This window comes from Pleurodeles waltl, chromosome 6 (genome assembly GCF_031143425.1).
Source record: "Pleurodeles waltl isolate 20211129_DDA chromosome 6, aPleWal1.hap1.20221129, whole genome shotgun sequence".
NCBI classification, from domain to species: domain Eukaryota; kingdom Metazoa; phylum Chordata; class Amphibia; order Caudata; family Salamandridae; genus Pleurodeles; species Pleurodeles waltl.
The window spans coordinates 248706531-248725788 of NC_090445.1; positions in this window are offsets into that span (position 1 = coordinate 248706531).

The window sequence follows — 19258 nt, forward strand, 5'->3', positions numbered from 1 at the left end:
ATATTCAAAACCTTATGTTTTACGATTTAGTTATTTTACTTAAAGTACTGACTTTTATTTCCCTTTTGGGGTAAGCAGCTACAGGGATTATTGATTTTTTTAAATGGTTTGAAGTGGTTCCGTAACTGTTTTCCTGTTCAAGTCGTGATTGGTTACGCAGTCAGGGAGCTGCACTGGGATTGGTGAAACGTCATCAGAAAGCCACATTCTGACTTGTTGGTTGCTGGTATAGTCACGCTGTGATAGCTTAACCTTTGACAGAGCCGAGCTGTTTTTGGCTGTTGTTCGCTAAGTTTGTTTACAGAGATTTATTGTGATTCTGAGTTTGTTTTGATTCTATTAGGTGTAAAACATGGGTGGTATATTTTCAAAACCTAAACCAAAAAAACAGATACCTAAAGAGGGGCAGAAATTACAGAGTGAAGGAAATCCAGCACATCAAATGATGGTAGAGATCGGGTATTACACATGCACCTGGATCGGTATGTGGAATAAATAAACCACACATGATGAGGTTTTACAGTTATGCAGAAACCCTAGAAGAACTGAGAATATTGGGTTATGCAACCTACACTCAGAAGGTACACACTGAAAGAGACAGGGCCAGAACACTTTTGGCCTGTGTGATACAGCCTCCATTGTCCCCTACTCCAATCCTCGATTACTGGGGTACATTGTAATACACAGTTGGATGTTAGCAAGGCCTTCCATGCCTATTATGCTAACCTGTATAAGGCAGGTCCAGCACCGCCACCGGGACTTAGGAACAGTGTAGGATGCTGACTCTGTATATACTATAGCAAAATGAGACATAGTGAGCACGGAGTCCAGGGGTTCCCCAGAGGCTTAACAGAAGCTGAAGTAGATAATACTAATGCTCTCTTTTGTGGTACTGTGGGTGAGCAGTTAGTCTCCACCAGGCAGGTCGCTCCCCCCATCTGCCACACAGCCCCCTGTGGGTTGAACCTCCGTTGCCGCTTTTGCCACCTGACTACTCGCTCCCTTTTTTATTCTGTACCCCTGCACCCCTGCGCTTGGCTTCTGTGCCACATTGTTTTTTCATTCTGTGCCCCTGTGTTTTGCTTTCTGTACCCCTGTGCTCTGTTGTCCCTCTCCTGCCGTCTTTTCCTGCCGTTTTTTTCCCGGGTTTTCCCCGGGATTTTCCCTCGCCACTGAGCCCCTGCTGCCCCCCATTGGCCGCCCCGCTCCCACCTCCCAGCTGCTCCTCCCTCCCTCTGCCCTCATATGGAGGCCACGAAGCGGGCGCGCAGCGGCTGTGCCTAAGACAAGCCCGTCTGCGCCCATCCGCGCCTCGACCGCACCCAGCACCAGAACCCCTGGAACCCTCACCCCCCGCAACGCCGGACTGCACTACGACGCAAGCACCCTCCATGCACTCAACACCAGACGAGACCACCCCTGCTACCGGGCCACCCCGAAATGCACCCAGGGGCCTTTCTCCTGCCGGAACTGCAGATTCACCAGCATTCAACCCTCCACACCACCAGCCAGAGAACCCAACCACCTCCACTGCATCCTCCTCAACACCCGCTCCGCTTGCAAGCACGCCATCGAACTCTGGGACCTCCTAGACTCCACCGCCCCCGACGTCGCCTTCCTGACGGAGACCTGGCTGAACGCCACCTCAGCACCAGACATCGCCATAGCCATCCCACAGGGCTACAAGATCTCCTGCAGAGACCTCACCAACGGAGTGGGAGGAGGAATCGCCATCATCCACAAAGACTCCATCAAAATCTCAACGAACACCGATGACACCCTCACCACCGCCAAGCACATGCACTTCCAGATCCACACCGACCCCAACACCACCCTCAGAGGAACTCTCATCTACAGACCTCCCGGACCCTGCCCACAGTTCAGTGACACCATCGCCGACCTCATCAGCACCCACGCCCTCGCTTCCACGGACTACATCCTCCTCGGGGACCTGAACTTCCACCTCGAGAACAACAACGACGCCAACTCCACCGCCCTGATCGACAACCTCGGACTCAAACAGCTCGTAACGACACCTACTCACGCCGCTGGACACACGCTCGACCCCATCTTCTCCGCAAGCCCCCACGTCTCCTTCAACCACACCACCGAACCACACTGGACCGACCACAGATGCGTCCACTTCACCTTCAGAAAACCCACCGCACCCAACAGCTACCACGCCGCTGCTGGGGCAAGGTCACCGAGGATCAACTGACTACCGCCCTCGCCCTGAGACCACCCACCGACCCCACCGACCCAGACACCGCCGCGACCAACCTCACACAGTGGATCAACGACTGCGCCAACACCCTCGCCCCTCTCAAGACCTCTACAACCAACCACACCAACAAGAAAGCTGCCTGGTTCACCGAGGACCTCCGGATCTCCAAACACACCTGTCGGAAGCTGGAGAAGAAATGGCTCCACGACCGAACACCAGAACACAACACAGCCCTCAAGAGCGCCACCCGCAGACACCACCAACTCATCAGGACCGCCAAAAAGACCGCCTTCAAGGACCGCCTAGACAACAACGCACACAACACCAAAGAGCTCTTCAGCATCGTGAAAGAACTCTCCAATCCCAGCTCCAACACCAACGACATCCCGCCATCTCAAGATCTGTGCGACTCCCTGGCCACCTTCTTCCACCGCAAGATCACCGACATCCACGACAGCTTCAACTCCGACCCCCCCGCACCCACCACCGAGTCCACCACCCCTGCGACTACCACTCGCACCAGTCGCCTGACCGTCTGGTCCAGCGTCAGTGACGAAGACACTATCAAAACCATGAACTCCATCCACTCCGGATCCCCATCGGACCCCTGCCCTCACCACGTCTTCAACAAAGCCAGCGCAACCATCGCGCCCCACCTCCGGAAAACAATCAACTGTTCCTTCGAGACAGCAACCTTCCCAGAAAGCTGGAAGCACGCCGAGATCAACGCCCTTCTGAAGAAGACCAAGGCGGACCCCAAGGACCTCAAGAACTTCCGGCCCATCTCCCTGCTCTCTTTCCCAGCAAAAGTGACCGAGAAGATTGTCAACAAACAGTTGACCCGCTACCTCGAAGTTAACAACATCCTGGACCCTTCCCAATCCGGTTTTCGCAGTAACCAGAGCACCGAGACCGCCCTCATCGCCGCCACTGACGACATCCGGACCCTGATGGACAAAGGAGAAACAGCCGCCCTCATCCTCCTGGACCTATCAGCAGCCTTTGACACGGTCTGCCACCGCACCCTATCAGCACGCCTCCATGACGCCGGTATCCAAGAGAAGGCCCTGGCCTGGACCACATCCTTCCTCTCTGGCAGAACCCAGAGCATCCGCCTCCCGCCCTTCCGCTCCAAAACCACCGAGATCATCTGCGGCGTCCCACAGGGATCCTCCCTCAGCCCGACACTGTTCAATATCTACATGGCCCCCCTCGCCCACGTTGCACGACAACACAACCTCAACATCATCTCCTACGCCGATGACACCCAGCTGATCTTATCCCTCACCGAAGATCCCCACACCGCCAAAGGTAACCTCCACCGAGGAATGAAGGCCGTAGCCAACTGGATGAAGGACAGCAGACTGAAGCTGAACTCCGACAAGACGGAGGTCCTCATTCTCGGACCCACCCCATCAGCCTGGGATGATTTTTGGTGGCCCACGTCACTAGGCACAGCCCCGGAACCCACGGACCACGCACGCAACCTGGGGGTCATCCTCGACTCCACTCTCTCCATGACCAGGCAAGTCAACGCCCTCTCCGCGGCCTGCTTCAACACCCTCCGTATGCTCCGCAGGATCTTCAAATGGATCCCCCTCGACACAAGAAAAACCGTTACCCAGGCCCTCATCACCAACAGACTCGACTACGGGAACGCCCTCTACTCAGGAATTACAAACAAGCTCCTGAGACAACTCCAACGCATCCAGAACGCCTCGGCCCGACTCATCCTCGATGTCCCCCGCTGCAGCCACATCACACTCCACCTGAGAGGCCTGCACTGGCTCCCTGTCAACAAAAGGATCACCTTCAAGCTCCTGATCCACGCACACAAAGCACTGCACAACACCGGACCCACCTACCTCAACAACCGACTCAGCTTCCACACCCCCACCCGAAGCCTCCGCTCAGCCAACCTCGCCCTCGCCACAGTCCCCCGCATCCGAAAAACCACCGCTGGCGGCAGATCCTTCTCCTACCTCGCCGCCAAGACCTGGAACACTCTCCCCACCATCCTACGACAGACCCAGGACCTGATGGCATTCAGAAGACTCCTCAAGACCTGGCTCTTCGACCAGTAGCACCCACCCCCCTCCCCAGAGCCTTGAGACCCTCGCGGGTATGTAGCGCGCTTTACAAATGCAGTGATTGATTGATTGATTGATTGAGACTTATCAGAGGGTAGTGCAAAGCATTTATTGTACACACACAGACAATAGAAGAAGCACACACTCGACTTAACTCCAGACCACTGTTTTTTTTTAAGGCAAAAATATATTTTTTTAATTTATTTTTCTAGAACCACAAGATTCAAGTTGCAGGTAAGTACTTCAATAGATTCATATTTCACACATATATCAACAGTGCTTTGTTTGAAATCAATAAGTTATACAGTTTTTTAAATATTGGCAATTTTCAGAAACAGTTCCTGGGGGGAAGAAAAGTTAATAAGATTTACAGGTAAGTACTTGACTTACAGTTCCATTCTCCGGGGGTTCAGAATTCCACAGGTTGGGGTTCAAGTTAACCCCAAACACCCACCACCAGCAACACGGGTGCAGAGGTCAAAGTTGGGGCAAATTTAACATGGGCTCCTAAGGAAGTACTCGTGGCTTTGGAGGGCAGACCTGGGGGCTTAGAGGAGCACTGGAGGGGCCACAAGTAGGCACAAAACACACACCTTCAGCGGCACTGGGGCGGCTGGGTGCAGGGTGCAAACAAGGCATCGGGTTTCCAATGCTGGTCTATGAGGGTACCCCGGGGGTCACTCAGATGCTGCAGGCGAGGTCCAGGGGCTCGACTTGGGCAAACCACAGGGTGGACAGGGAGGAGGACCACCTGCTGAACATAACTGCATCAGAGGTCGGGCTCCCCAAGGCCTTGGGGATGTGGGTGCAGTGGTCTTTTAGGCGTTGGAAATCTTCATCCAGAGCTTTTGCGGTGGGGGGTTTCTTGGGATTCCCTCTGTGGGCGTCGCCGTGGAGGGGTGGAGAGGTCAACCCAGGGTGGGCACTTGCTCACAATCGCCTGGGAACTCTCTCTAGCTGGTTGGGGCACCTGGTCACTGGCCAATAGCATCAGTTGGAGGGTAGTCAGGACTTGGTCCTTTAGGGTGCAGGGCAGTCCTCTGGAGCTTGGCAGAGGTCACTGGTCCCGCAGGATGCGTAGCTTTCTGGTTGCAGGTTCTTTGAAGCAGGAGACAGGCTGGTAGGGCTGGGGCAAAGTCAGTTTATGTCTTCCTTCTTCTCTGCTGGGGATTCAGCTTAGCAGTACTTCTTCTTTATTGTCAGGTCACCAGGAATCTGGTGAGCTGGGTTCAGGGAGGCCCTTAAATCCTGGATTTAGGGGCGTTTCAGGGCTCAGAGGGCAGTAGCAAATGGCTACTGTCCCTGAGGGTGGCTACATCCTTCTTGTGCCCACTCCCTTTGGGGAAGGGGTCACAAACCTAACCCTATTGGTCCCTGTCCTCCAAACCAAGATGGAGGATTCTGCAGGGAGGGGGTCGCCTCAGCTCTGGACACCTTAGGGGTGGTGCTACCTGGGGTAGTCACTCCTCCCTGTTTTCCCTAATTTTCCCGTCAGACTTGCTGCCAAAAGTGGGTCTTTGTCCAGGGGCGGGAAACTCCACTAGCTGGAGTGCCCTGGGGCACTGTAACCCGAGGCTTGAGCCTTTGAGGCTCACCGCCAGGTGTTACAGTTCCTTCAGGGGGGAGGTGTGAAGCACCTTTACCCAGGACAGACTTTGTTTCTGACCACAGAGAGCAACAAGGCTCTCACCCCATGCGGTCAGAAAATCATCTGAAAGTGGCAGGCTGGCACAGACCAGTCAGTCCTGCACTGGTAGCTTGGCTTACATACAGGGGGCATCTCTAAGATGCCCTCTGGGTGCATTTCTCAATATATACCAGACTGGCATCAGTGTGGGTCTATTGTGCTGAGAGGTTTGATACCAAACTTCCCAGTATTCAAGGAAGCCATTATGGAGCTGCGGAATTCGTAACGACAAACTCACAGATCACAGACTCAATATGGCTTATTGCCATCCATGATGGGCCAGGCCGTGGTTGCCTCTTTGCTTAAGCCCGGCCGAGCCCCAGATGATCTGTCCTCTTATATACCACTGTCACTTCTGACCTCTGATTACAAAATTTTGAGCAATGTGCTTGCCCAAAGACTACTTCCCTTACTTGCAGAGTTAGTGCACATTGACCACTGTGGATTTGTCCCTCGCAGGAGAACTTCTTTGAATAATATGCGCCTATACCAGGTTATGGAGCTGGCAAGGAGTCCCTTTCCCAATGCAGGCTGCCTCTCATTAGACCTGCAACAAACTTTTGATTCACTAGACTGGAACTACCTGTTCTTAGTGTTACAGAAATTTACCATTACTGAAGCATTTATCAATTGGGTCAAAGTGCTTTATGCCCATCTAACAGCACAAGGTAAAGCAGGTGCACACATCTCTACCCAATACCTAATATTACTGGGAACGTGACAAGGTTGCCCTTTGTTGTCACTACTGATCATGCTCACAATACAGCCCCTAGCACAAAGGCTAATCCAGAACGCAGCGGAATGGCGTATTACAGATGGGCCCCAATCGGACAAGGTCTCCATATATGAGGATGACATGATTATATATACCAGCAGTATGAACGTGGACCTTACACCAATTGCTAATGTCCTCAACTACTTCTCCGGCTTGAGGGTGAACCATGCAAAATCTCAAGAGTTTTACTTTCGGGCTGCCTTGCCTTCCAGAGTGCTCCCACTAGGTGTACAATATATCCCAGCGGCCCAACATACATTCCAGTACCCGGACATTCAGATCTATAAATCCCATTCTGATTTATTAGACGGGAACTTATTGAAGGCTATTTCAGCACTAGGGGCCCAGGTGAAGTTCTGAGTCACCCTTCCTCTATCAGTGGCGGCCTGTTTGGCCGTAACCAAAATGGTGATGCTACCTAAATTGTTATATCACTTTGTAAACCTCCCAATCATTATCCCACGGTCTATATTTAAATTATTGGGCTCTCTCTTGATTGCCCTTATGTGGGTCGCCGGTCCCATTAGTGTTCTCAAGATGCATTTGCCAACTGAAGAAGGGGGGTCTGCGTACTCCAGATTTTCAATCATACTGCTTTGTGGTACAGCTACAATGGCTCTCTTATTGGCTAGCGCAAATACATCTACAAGAAAAAGGTTTTACACCTGCTAAACTTCCCAGCAGGAGCCTACACGCATTGTTATTGCCAGGGAGTAAGTGACTTTATCGTACACTACTGTTGCTCCTCCATAATGCACTTACATACTGGCACACAGCACTCCGCCTTTCACGCGCCACAACTCCATCAGCTCCAATCATTCCCTTATGTGACATACCCACTTTGACGGGTGCTCTCTCAGCTGTTAGACTAGCACACTGGGAAGCGCAGGGTGTGACTGTTGTTGGGGGTCCCTTTGAAGACAGCATGCTGATCCTGCACCGGGACTTTCTACAATCACATGACCTTCCGGGGACCCTCTTCCTTACACATGCCATTATTCTACGGTACATACGCCAGTACTGGTCACCAACTGGGATGGAACCAGACACACATGTACTAGTATGAGCAATTTATGAGATGATTATTGGCAGACTCTTGGTTAAGTGGCTGTATAAAGGCCTTTGCTCCAATCTATAGGTAGCACTGACTTCCCTACAGGATAAATGGGAAGCAGACCTTGCCCACCCACTTCATGATAAGGAATGGCATTTCCTACTTGAGTATTCAACTATTATACCTTCCAATACACAATTCAAATTTATACAGTTTATGATACTACACAGAACATACTTGACACCCTCCAAAATACACACTCTCTTCCCCACTGCTGCATCCTCTTGCCCCCAATGTTATACGGATGAGGCTGACTTGCTACATATGCTATGGGCATGTCACACTTTATCATCATATTGGAAGGGGAGTCCCGGACTCGCTCAGGATACTAACAGAACACGAACACTGGGACACAGTGGAACATTGTATATTGAGACTATACGCGACATTGAGATGCTCCTTGACAGAGGCATGCTTTGTTGAACTGGCCCTTCTCCTTGCTAAATGGCAAATAACGTGCCATTGGAAGTCACCCACTCTGCCTTCGGAGCTGGGTTGGCATGAGGAGGTATGCTGTTGGGACACTGCTGAAAGTAATGTAGGGAGTAATACAGGGGGCTATGAAAATGATGTATTGTTATGATCTAGGTCACGTTACTGGAGCAGTTCCGATCGCAAGGAACAGGCATAGATTAATACTTGATGCATTGTTTCGAAACCGGTATGTATACCTTAAGGCCTCAAATGACTTCTGTTGGTCCCTTCCCCTCAAACCTTCGCAAATGGTGCTAACTGTTCCTATACACATCAGCATAGACGTGCTCCTTTTTCACATTAATATGTTATTTCAAAGTCGTAGAACAGACTATCTTGGTGCTTGGGTGGGTAGGAGAGAGGTTGGACATTGGGAGTTATCAGCCACAGCATATATTTTATTATAGGCATAAGGTATGGCAATACTTGATAAAGATATATTATGCATGTTAGTTTCAGACAATACTGTGATGCTGTAAATGCTATGCCATTCATACTTACCTTGCTGTTGATGTACTCAAAATAATGATCCAGCTATTGCCTTTTCGTGATGGATGTATATGTTTATGAAAAGTAATAAAATACACCATAAAAATTATGAAGTTTTACAGTTTCCAATGGAGGGTACCTTTAATATTAATAAGCTAAATTTTCTAAGACAAACCATGTACAATATGAAGCCGATGCCCAGAACCGCACTGTTTGGTGAACTTACTAAATGGGGTTGCATGGCTTCTGAAAAGGAAACAGGCAAAAAGAGAAGACCGTAAAAGAGTCACTCAGAGGTAGTTAGAAAGTAAGCTGTATCACCAACAAAAGCTGGAGGGAAGACATGATGGAATGTGGAAAGACTTTTCCTGCTCTAGTTAAATGGAAAGGAGCAATGTAAAATAAAGAAAGATGTGGAGTCAGATGATGATTAAATCATAAGTGTACTGTTGAATTATAGACCTTCTCGGTATAAGGACGGATTGATGGCGGCATTCCAGGCTGTTATTGGTGGTTGACAAGGATGCTGGAGAGATACATAAATGGCACAAGCCCCCTACTCTGATTGTACTGAGTGCCCAAACAGAAGCTACAGCCATTATGGCGGTGCCTAGAACAAGTGAAAGCGTGGTAATATAGCATCAGAGACAGGTTACCCCTGTGAGTGCAGTGGTGGCTTCATCACCTAAAGAATTTTGTGATAGAATTTTGAAGCTGGAAATTGGTGGAATATTGCAAGGGAATGAGTATTTGAGTAGATTATTGGATTACAATGCTGATGAAATAAGATAAGTAATAAAAGAAGCAGCCAAGTGTGCTAATAAAACTCAAGATAAATTTGAAGCACTAGCTGATAAGCTAGAAGATGACATGAGCAAAATAAAAAATGTAAAACGAAATTATAAAATGGATTTAACTCCTAATGAGATTAAAGAGATGGGCTTCAATACTTGAATAGCCCATATTAAAGATTTAATAAAAAATAAAAAAAGAGTGTGATTTGAAGAAATATTGAGAAAAATGGTAGAAAGGGACAGCAAATAAAATGACAATGAAAGGTATTGAGGGAAAAGCAAGAAATATTGTAAGTGATTCAGAAATAGGGAAAACTTTGGTGGAACAGTTCTCTTTAAGGAAAGTATGTGGAGAGAATTTGGTGCATGTTTCATGCAGAAGCGCTGACTTGTATGCTTTTACTCATAACTTACCGAAATTGAGAGAAGACCCAGCAAAGTAGTTTGAGGAAATACATTGCTTGATACATGTCTTCAATGTTATGGACTGATTTAAAAATGCTGTTTGGGATTGTAGTCCCACGAGATTTGCGGTTAGAGTGCAACGTGGTTACTAAATGGCCCACACAAGAACAAGCTAGTCTTGGTCCTAATAATGCACCAGCAACTGAGATAGCAGACAAATACAAGTCTGTGATTGAGCATTTGAAAAAGGAGTACCTGAAAAGGTTATAAATTGGGAGACATTGTTAAGAACAAAGCGGGAATCTAAAAAATAATTGCATTCTTTTTTTTGTGTTCCAATTTTTTTACTTGAGAAGACAAAATACACATGTATACAAGGCACATTATGCTACCATGTGTAGTCAATACCAAGAACTAAAACATAAACATGATCCATCCACAGCTGGGCATCCTGGAAGGGGGGAGAGGGAGGAAGAGGCAGGGGGAGAGCAGGGGGAGAGAGCAAGAAGGGGGGCAAGGGGGAGGAGGAGTGGCAAGGTGGTAGCTCTAGGGTGGGGGTAATGAGAAGGTGCGGAGCTAGGAATAGAGTCATCCTGGCAGGAGGGTGTATGTATGCCTGAACAAGATACAGTGCCTGGGAGTATAAGGGTGCAATGGCTTATGCTAGAAAGTATCAGCCTATTCAATCTGTTCGCATGCCTATCCCGGGCAACGTGGGGGTTATGGTGATGGTAGCCTGGGGAGGTGGGGGAGCTATGGGTAGCTCATGGATCCCTTATTCCATCAATCAACCCCAATATTGCAGTGCTTCTCTGGGCTGCCTCGGGTTCAGGTAGATATGCAGGAATAATTGCAAGAAGATAAGGCAGAGGTAGCAGGATAAATGAAGCAAGAGTATAGTAGAGGAGCAGGAGATCTAGAGAAGCAGTAAATAGCATAAAATATAGGGAAAGGGGAGGGGAGGGAAGGAATGGAAGAGAATGTTATGAGAAGGGGCACCCAGCGCCGTGGTCTATGACTGGGAAGATAGAGAGGGGGGGCTAATAGAGCGTAGCAGGGAGGGGATCCTCAGTAGGGCTAGAGGAAAGGTGAGTGAGCCCATGGACAAAGAAATGGAGGAGAGAGGGCAGTATGGTATAACACGGTGTGGAGGGCACCAGTTCGAGTTAAAGGGAGAATATGCGTGGATGCACGGGTTGATACTAGGAATGTGCTGGTGCTATATCTGCAAATTTGCCATGGGCAGGCCGTATATTTTCTATGAATGTTCTGCAAATTAGTAGACTATTCTGAGTTATGATGCCCCAGGTAGGAAGGGTGCCCAAGTCTGTGTAAGTAGGACGGCCTGGTCATGTAAATCATACATGCAGTTTGCGTCACTGCCACTATACACTCTTCTGGTGGAGGCCTGGCCACGTAAATCATAGATGGCACATTCATGCGCTGCAGTTTGCATCATTGCCACTATCTACTCTTCCGGTGGAGGCAGAGTGGGTGATCTCCAATGATGGAAAATGCATATCTTGGCTAGTGCAAGAGCAGTATGTAAGAGGCGGCATTGTGGTCTTGACAGGTTAGGGAGGTCCCCATATAATGGAGAAGGATAAGAGAGGTAAGGAGTGGCTGATGGAGAGAGATGGAGCCGCAGAGAGTGGTTCTCACGGACTTCCAAAAGGGGACTATCGAGGGTCAATCACAGAGAATTTGTATTATATTGCAGCATGTCTCAGTACAGAGCCAGCAGTGGGCATGTGGCAGAAGGCCCATTTTGCACAATTTTGCTGGTGTCCAGTACCAGTCATGAATTATTTTGAAGAGACAAAATTTCATGTGGGCCTCTTGTGGGCCCCTGTCCACGGCGTTCAGGATATCTGTCCAATCTTATTCCTCGAAGACTGTTTGGAGGTGGCGCTGCCATCTAGGGCGTAGCTTGGCAAGAAGGTGCTGTGAATAGAGATGGTGGGTGAGCACTATATAGAGACCCGAGATCACTCCTCTGGAACGTCCCCACATGTTTAAGTAAGACAGAACAGGGGAGGTTTGGAGGATTCAGGGGTGGGATCCCCAATGTGCTGCAGAGACAGTGCCGATAGTTGCAGATATTGCCATGCTTGGTCTGAGTGAAGGCCGAATTCCTCCTGCAATATCGCGAAGTGTTTAAGTTCGCCATTCTCTATGAGCAGATCCAAGTGGTTAACACCTGTCAAGCTTCACTGTGACCACGAGAAAGTGGTCCCCCTATACGTGGTGGGTCGGTATCCCATATAGGGGCCCCTTTATGGAGATGGGGATGTACACCAAGGAGGCGGTGCGTCCGATGCCAGGATGTGAGTGTCGCCTCCAGCATTGGGTTTTTGGGATAAGCCCGGGTTTTGTAGGCTCTGTATAAGATGCTGAGGCCACCGGTATTTGAAAGCAATTGGCGCTCAATAAGGACCCATTACTGGGGCTCTGGTGTCCTCTGTAACATATACGCCAGTTGAGAAAGGGGGAGGGCTAGAGCTTATTGATCTGCAGATGGTAGTCCAATTCCGCCACTAGAACGGTGGGCCATGAGTTTGGCAGATGATAAGCGGGGCGAGCTGAACCCCACATGAAAGCTCTGATTGATGCATCAATTCTCCAAAGAGTTGTGAGGGGTATTTGCATGGGTAACATACCAAGGACATAGGTAAAACACACTGCCTGGACCGTTCCCCACATAGTGAGCCCCAGATGGGTCCATTTGTCAATGTCCTGAGATATACGAGACAGGCGGGGGGCAAGTTATCCGCCACCACAATCATTGCATTCTTATTATGAGAGGTTGATGAATATTTTAAAAAAACATGAACATTTCGAAATGTAGAAAAAGATGGAGTTAGTGGTTTTGTTGTTGCTTTCGTAAAGGGACTGAGATCAGAGTTTAGTAATCATATTCAACAAAGTAAATTGTTTTGGCAAATTAAGAGTATTGGTGAGATCTTGATGTTGGTGAAAACTACTGGTAGTGACTATCTTGAAACAAGACAGTAAAAGTTAAAGGGAAATATAATGATTGCTCAGACAAACAGTTTGAAAATGGATTGTGGAATCAAATGGGTTCAAATATGAATTTTGGACATAATGGAATGAATGAGGTGAATCAAGGAATGCATACTAGAGTTAATGGAATGAATGCAAATGTTGAAAAAGGGCACGATGTGTCATTATTGTGGGAGGATTAGACAGTGAAAAAGGGGCTGTAGACAGAATTCTAACAGGATTTAAGTGAATTCAGAACAGTTTCAGCAACATCAGAGAGGCAATATGATGTTGCCGATGTAAAATACGGAACAGAATCTGCAGAATCCGAAATCATTTTTAATTTCTATGCCAAAATTCAGAGTGGCAGCAAAATATTAGGATTCTGAATCATGAGATGTCAGGGAGAAGTTAACAGTGATGATGCCTGAAAAAGAGCTCAGGGGTATTGCAGTTCTGATGGTAGGTCAGAGCGGCTTATATGTTGATGGAAAAGTCAGGGACCTCCCCATTTCAATTCTGATTGATACGGGAGCTGTCCATTACACAGTTTGTTCTGTGGATGTGCCAAACCTACCCCTCTCAGGAAGAGAGGTCCAAATTGTAGGAATCAGTAGTAAACAAATTGTGAATCAGGTTACAGCAGATGTCCCAGTTAAAATAGGACCAATGAAAAAATAAACATCAGTTCATATTATGTGATTCAAGTGCTCAGAATTTACTTCGAAGGGACCTTCTTTGCAAAATGAATTGCATGATTTATTGCACACCAGATGATGTGGCGATTGAAACATAAGATGAGGATTCAGTTTTTTTAAATTGATTTGGAAGACATGAGAGTTGAGGTGTGCCCAATCTTGGGAAAAGATGATCTGCCTCTGGAATTAAGGCATACTGTCAAGGAAAAGGTAAGGATTACACTTGGAAAGAAATTAGAATGATTAAAAGAGCAGAACCAGTGATGCAATATTTCCTAGAACTAGACAGTATAGACTTACGAAAGAGGCTGAGGAAGGAATGAAACCAGCAACTAAAAAAATTATTGAGCAGGAAATTCTTTGAGAAGTGCTTGGTAGTCCTTGCTATTCTCCAGTGATGGGAATTATCATGGGAAGATCATGCAAGACCTCCAAAAAATAAATGACATTGTTGTTCCTTGTTTTCTGCTGGTACCAAATCCAGCAGTGATTTTGTTTCAAATTCCATCAGAAGGACATACAGTCGTTGACCTATGCCAACCGTTCTTCTCAATCCCATTACATAAGGGTTCACATTTCCATTTTTGCATTCCAATTTTTTAAATAAAGTACCTGTGTGCTGTAGAGTCCCACAAGTGTATACTGGAAGTCCTTCAGTTTTCTCTCAAAATCTGAAGAAAGACTGAGAAGGTCTAAAATTGCCATTTAACTCCTAGTTCAGTATACAGATGACATGTTAATAGCGTCTAAGACGAAGGAGGGATGAAATCTGGATATTATTGCCTTGTTAAATCACTTATCTGAGGATTTAGGTGTATTATATGTTTTGGCTCTGGTGGCTTATCTTGGAATACACTCGCAAAAACTGTCTTGGGTTCAGTTAGGCTCGTTTGTTTCACTTTTAGCTCAACCTTGAATAGCTGTGGCTTCAATCAGCAAGGCTTAACAAAGAAACTTAGGTCCTGATTTATACTTTTTTAGCGCCGCATTTGCTTAATTTTTTTGACGCAAAAGTGGCGCAAGCTTACAAAATATAACTGAATGTTGTACGTTTGCACTTCCTTCGCACCGGAAAATGACACAAACACAGTGCTAAAAAAGTATAAATTAGGTCCTTAGTGTAAAGAATTTAATAGTACCTAACAACAAAATAAGATTGTCACACAACGCGAAAGAACAAGGACACCAATTTATAAAATTAGAGTATATTTTTATGAGTTTTTAGAGTCTTTGATGAACAAAATCCACAGGAGGGTTCCAGAGCTACAGATTTTAGAAGATATTCATACTTTTAAATGCAAGAACATTGAAGCATTGGTCAACAAAAAGTTTTTAAACTGTTGAAAAGTTAGAAAGAGTTAGTTAAGCTACTCTGGCCTGGCTGGGGCAGCCCACTCCGACAGGTTGGAGGTCTAGGGAGCCAGAAAGGATACTTTGAATGGGTACCTGGCCACCAGAGAAAAGTTCCAAACTTTACTGGTCGATCGCCATAGACTTCAATGGAGTGGTCCAGATGCTGAAGATACACGCGAAAAGATACTTAAGGGTGCTCCGGTTGTGCTGCGATACACGGCGATGCCTTTGTGGTTGCCTCTCTGTTCATTGGTGATGTTGGGTGACTTTGGTCACAGAAGTTGGGGCCCCCCGAAGTCCTCTATGTAGCAGTAGCTAGCCAGCTGATGCTGGGCTACGGGTTGCCTTGCACTACGTTTGGGTTTAATCCTTAGGTGGGGGCTAGTATCCCTTGTGGGCAACAAATACAAACTTGGATAGCAATCCCTGGTCCGGCAGACTCAGGTGCAACTTTTGGCTATCCCTGATTTGTCTCTTGGGGTGGCCAGTGACTGGTAGCGGCAAAACTTCTGTAGTGGGAACCAACTTGTTGGTTTGGGCTTGCTTGGCAGTCCTTCTTCTGTCCTTTCTCCTAATCCAACTTGATCTCCAAATCCAACATAGTGAGAATGGTGCTAAGGGTGGCATATTTATCCCAGGAAAGTGCCCTGAGGGGACCACACAGCCACTAGCCATTGGGCTACTAGGTTCTCTCCCCTCTGGTGAAGTGTTTCCTGAGATGTGTGGCATCTAACTATTTCAGAGCACACTATTCTAGCCGCTATCAAGATGTCGTGACCCCTCTTTAGTCGTGAGGAGCTTGGTAGTCCACCCTAGAGGTGTGGGTACGTGGCAGCTACACGCCCACAGAAAAAACGGTTTGGGCACTGGGTTTCCCGCTCCGCCCCGTCTCCAACCTGTCTACATGAACAAAAGGCAGTCTGCTTGGGAGTGTTATCACAATTTGCCCAACAAAGGTGGATTGTCCTTTGAAGCTCGCCTTTTAGTCTAACACCGAGTGGCCATCCTGGAAGTGGCTTGCTCTGCAGCAGCTGCCTTTGTTCTTAAGCCTGGGAGTCATTCACAGATCTCAGCGGTTGGCAGAAAGCTGTCTGTGGGCCAGGGCTTTCGTGAGGCCACTGGACTAGCTGGGGCATAAAGTGGCGACATTCTAAAAGTTGCAGAATTTTTATTCTTCCATTAAATTCAACTGGGGCACCAGGTCTGGTTTAATGCCACGATTAATTTGATACATTACAGCATCTAGTTAGGTAGACCCATTCAGGAGCTAGCCAAGCTGGGGTGCCAGCCAGTACCCCTGCATTAGCCAATGGGGCTACTAACTTTTCCCCAGCAAAAAATAACATTTGTAAGTGTTGCTACTAAGATGTATGAAAAAGATATGTTTTACTTAACGATATACAACTCCCTGCCATAGGGCTCTATAGGCCTTCCTTTGGGGGGCTTACATATAAGGTTAAAGGAAGTGGTGGCTTTACCATTAGTTTAAATGGCAAAGTCAAACTTGCAGTGTAAGCAGTGCCCTTCCAGTCTGCAGTGGCAGGCAGGGAGCCATTTCATTCTTTGTAACACTCAGGATAGCACAAACAGTGCTGCAGCCTTGGGTGGACACTCTGTTTTACATGCCCTGTGTTCCCTGGGTACTACATACTATGGGCTTATAAGTGAGTCAGCACTTGCCAATTGGGTATAGTCAATTCAACACTGGCCATGAGGTCTGGTTAGAAGGCCTCGGTGCACTCTCAGAGTAAAAAAACCAGCAGCATCAATCTAAAAATGTGGCAGTGGACATCCAAAAAGGGGCTTTTCCTTACATCCTATCTGAAAATGACCACAGAGTCTCCCCGACTAAAATGCAGTATTGTAAAACAGAAGGCATTTATCTACAGCACCATACGGAGACGTGTGTGAGGCAAGTCTCTAAAGAACGTGTTCCTGCAATTCTGAAATTGAGCCTGAAAATGAGTGCCTGCATTCAAGAAATTGGAAGAGAATTTGTGTCATGCACCTGCACTCGGGATGTCTGATTACAATATGATATTTTTCCTATTTTGACAGGAAAGAGATGGATGTGCATTTTCAATCCTCCCACAGAACCAAGGAGGACTTATGCAGCTTTCAGGTGTTTCTTAGGACTATTGGATCCAGTAGCTCTTTGTCTTCCAGGTTGTTTGAAATCAATTGTAGCAGTTTGTTTTGCAACTGAACAAAGTGAAGGAATTGTGATGGGACATACTCTGCCTATGTCCAATGTTTAGTTGAGATCCTTTTGACAAGGACATAGCACACAATGAACGATAGACTGACACATTATGACCAAACTATTCTTACAGTAGTGAATATTGCAATTTGGAGATGTAATGTCTTAAACCCAGCAACATTGCTTCCAATTTCAGACAAGATTTGAAGGCAGGGAAGATGAAATGGCTGTGAACTGGAGCATGACTGCATTGAATTGACCGAATTATACACAAAACTAAGGCAAGACATAAAGACTGTTCCATTTGAAGTGGAATATCTGACATTATTTGTTAATGTCTCTTGTTTAAGAGACCAATATTGAGGATTGAGAGGTGCTTATGCAGTATACTCTATCACAGAGACACTTGAGGCATCCTCATTACCAAATGTGACATCCGCACACATAGAAGAATTAACTGCTCTAACTAGAGCTTGCTGATTGCTTAAATGTGTGACCCTCTATACAGATGACCAGTATGGTTTTGGTGTTGTTCATGATTATGGGCAGCTGTTGTCACAAAGGGAATTTATGACATCTTCAGAAGCTCGAATAAAAAATGGTGTATTTATTTTGAATGTGTTGGGTGGGATTCAGAAACCGAGGGAAGTGATTGTAATTTAGGCACTAGCCCACAAGACTGGCAAAGTCATGGTCACTTTTGAAATAGATATGCGGATCAGATAGCCAGATATTATATCCTACAGGAAAAGTCAATTGTTCAAGAAGAACGAGTTACTTACCTTCGGTAACGACTTTTCTGGTGGATACATTAGCTACCTGTGGATTCCTCACCTCATGAATACTCCCATGGCGCCAGCATTCGACGGAAATCTTCTTACTAGTCTCTGCACGTCGACGAGGACGTCACTGTCTCGCACGCGACGCCGTCTGACGTCATACAGGCAATAAGAGGTCCTCGACGACGTGCGGACGTCAGTACCAATCATTTTTTACGTGCATGAGAACAACCAGGCAATGCAATGAAAGAACAAAGCAACATCCATTATATTGTAAAAATACACCACATTGTATGAATAACTGTAAATCTTTTTTATGTACATATATATATATATATAAAACTCTTTCTTTTAAAATATATACACACACCAAGTATATACATAAAGATATATACACCTATACCTATATATATATATAAATATATTATATATATACATCTATTGCACCCTCAAAGATCAAGAGGAGCGCACTCAAGGATTACTTGGCAAGACCATAAAGGCAACGGGGAGGCGGGTGGGACCGTGAGGAATCCACAGGTAGCTAATGTATCCACCAGAAAAGTCGTTACCGAAGGTAAGTAACTCGTTCTTCTGATGGATACAACTACCTGTGGATTCCTCACCTCATGAATAGAGTCCCAAAGCAGTACCACGCCCGGCGGTGGGTGCCTAAATGGTCAAACCAAGAAATCCTGCAGCACTGACCGTGCAAAATGGCCGTCCCTTCTAACCTCAGAATCTAAACAGTAATGTTTTGCAAAAGTGTGAAGGGACGACCAAGTTGCGGCCTTGCAGATGTCGACCACAGGAACACCTCTGGCTAAGGCCGAAGTGGCCGACTTAGCTCTGGTGGAATGAGCTCTAATGCCCTCAGGAGGATCCTTCTTTGCCAAAGAGTAACATATTTTAATGCAAAGAACAACCCACCTGGATAGTGTTCTCTTGTGGACTGCCTTTCCTCTCCTCTTGCCCACGTATCCAATAAACAGCTGATCCTCCAGCCTGAAATCCTTTGTTCTATCGATAAAGAAGCTCAACGCTCTCTTTGGATCCAGACGGTGCAGTCTTTCTTCCTCTTTGGAAGGATGAGGCGGAGGATAGAACGTGGACAAAGTAATTGCCTGAGCCAAATGGAAGGGTGAAACAACCTTCGGGAGGAAAGCAGCCTTGGTC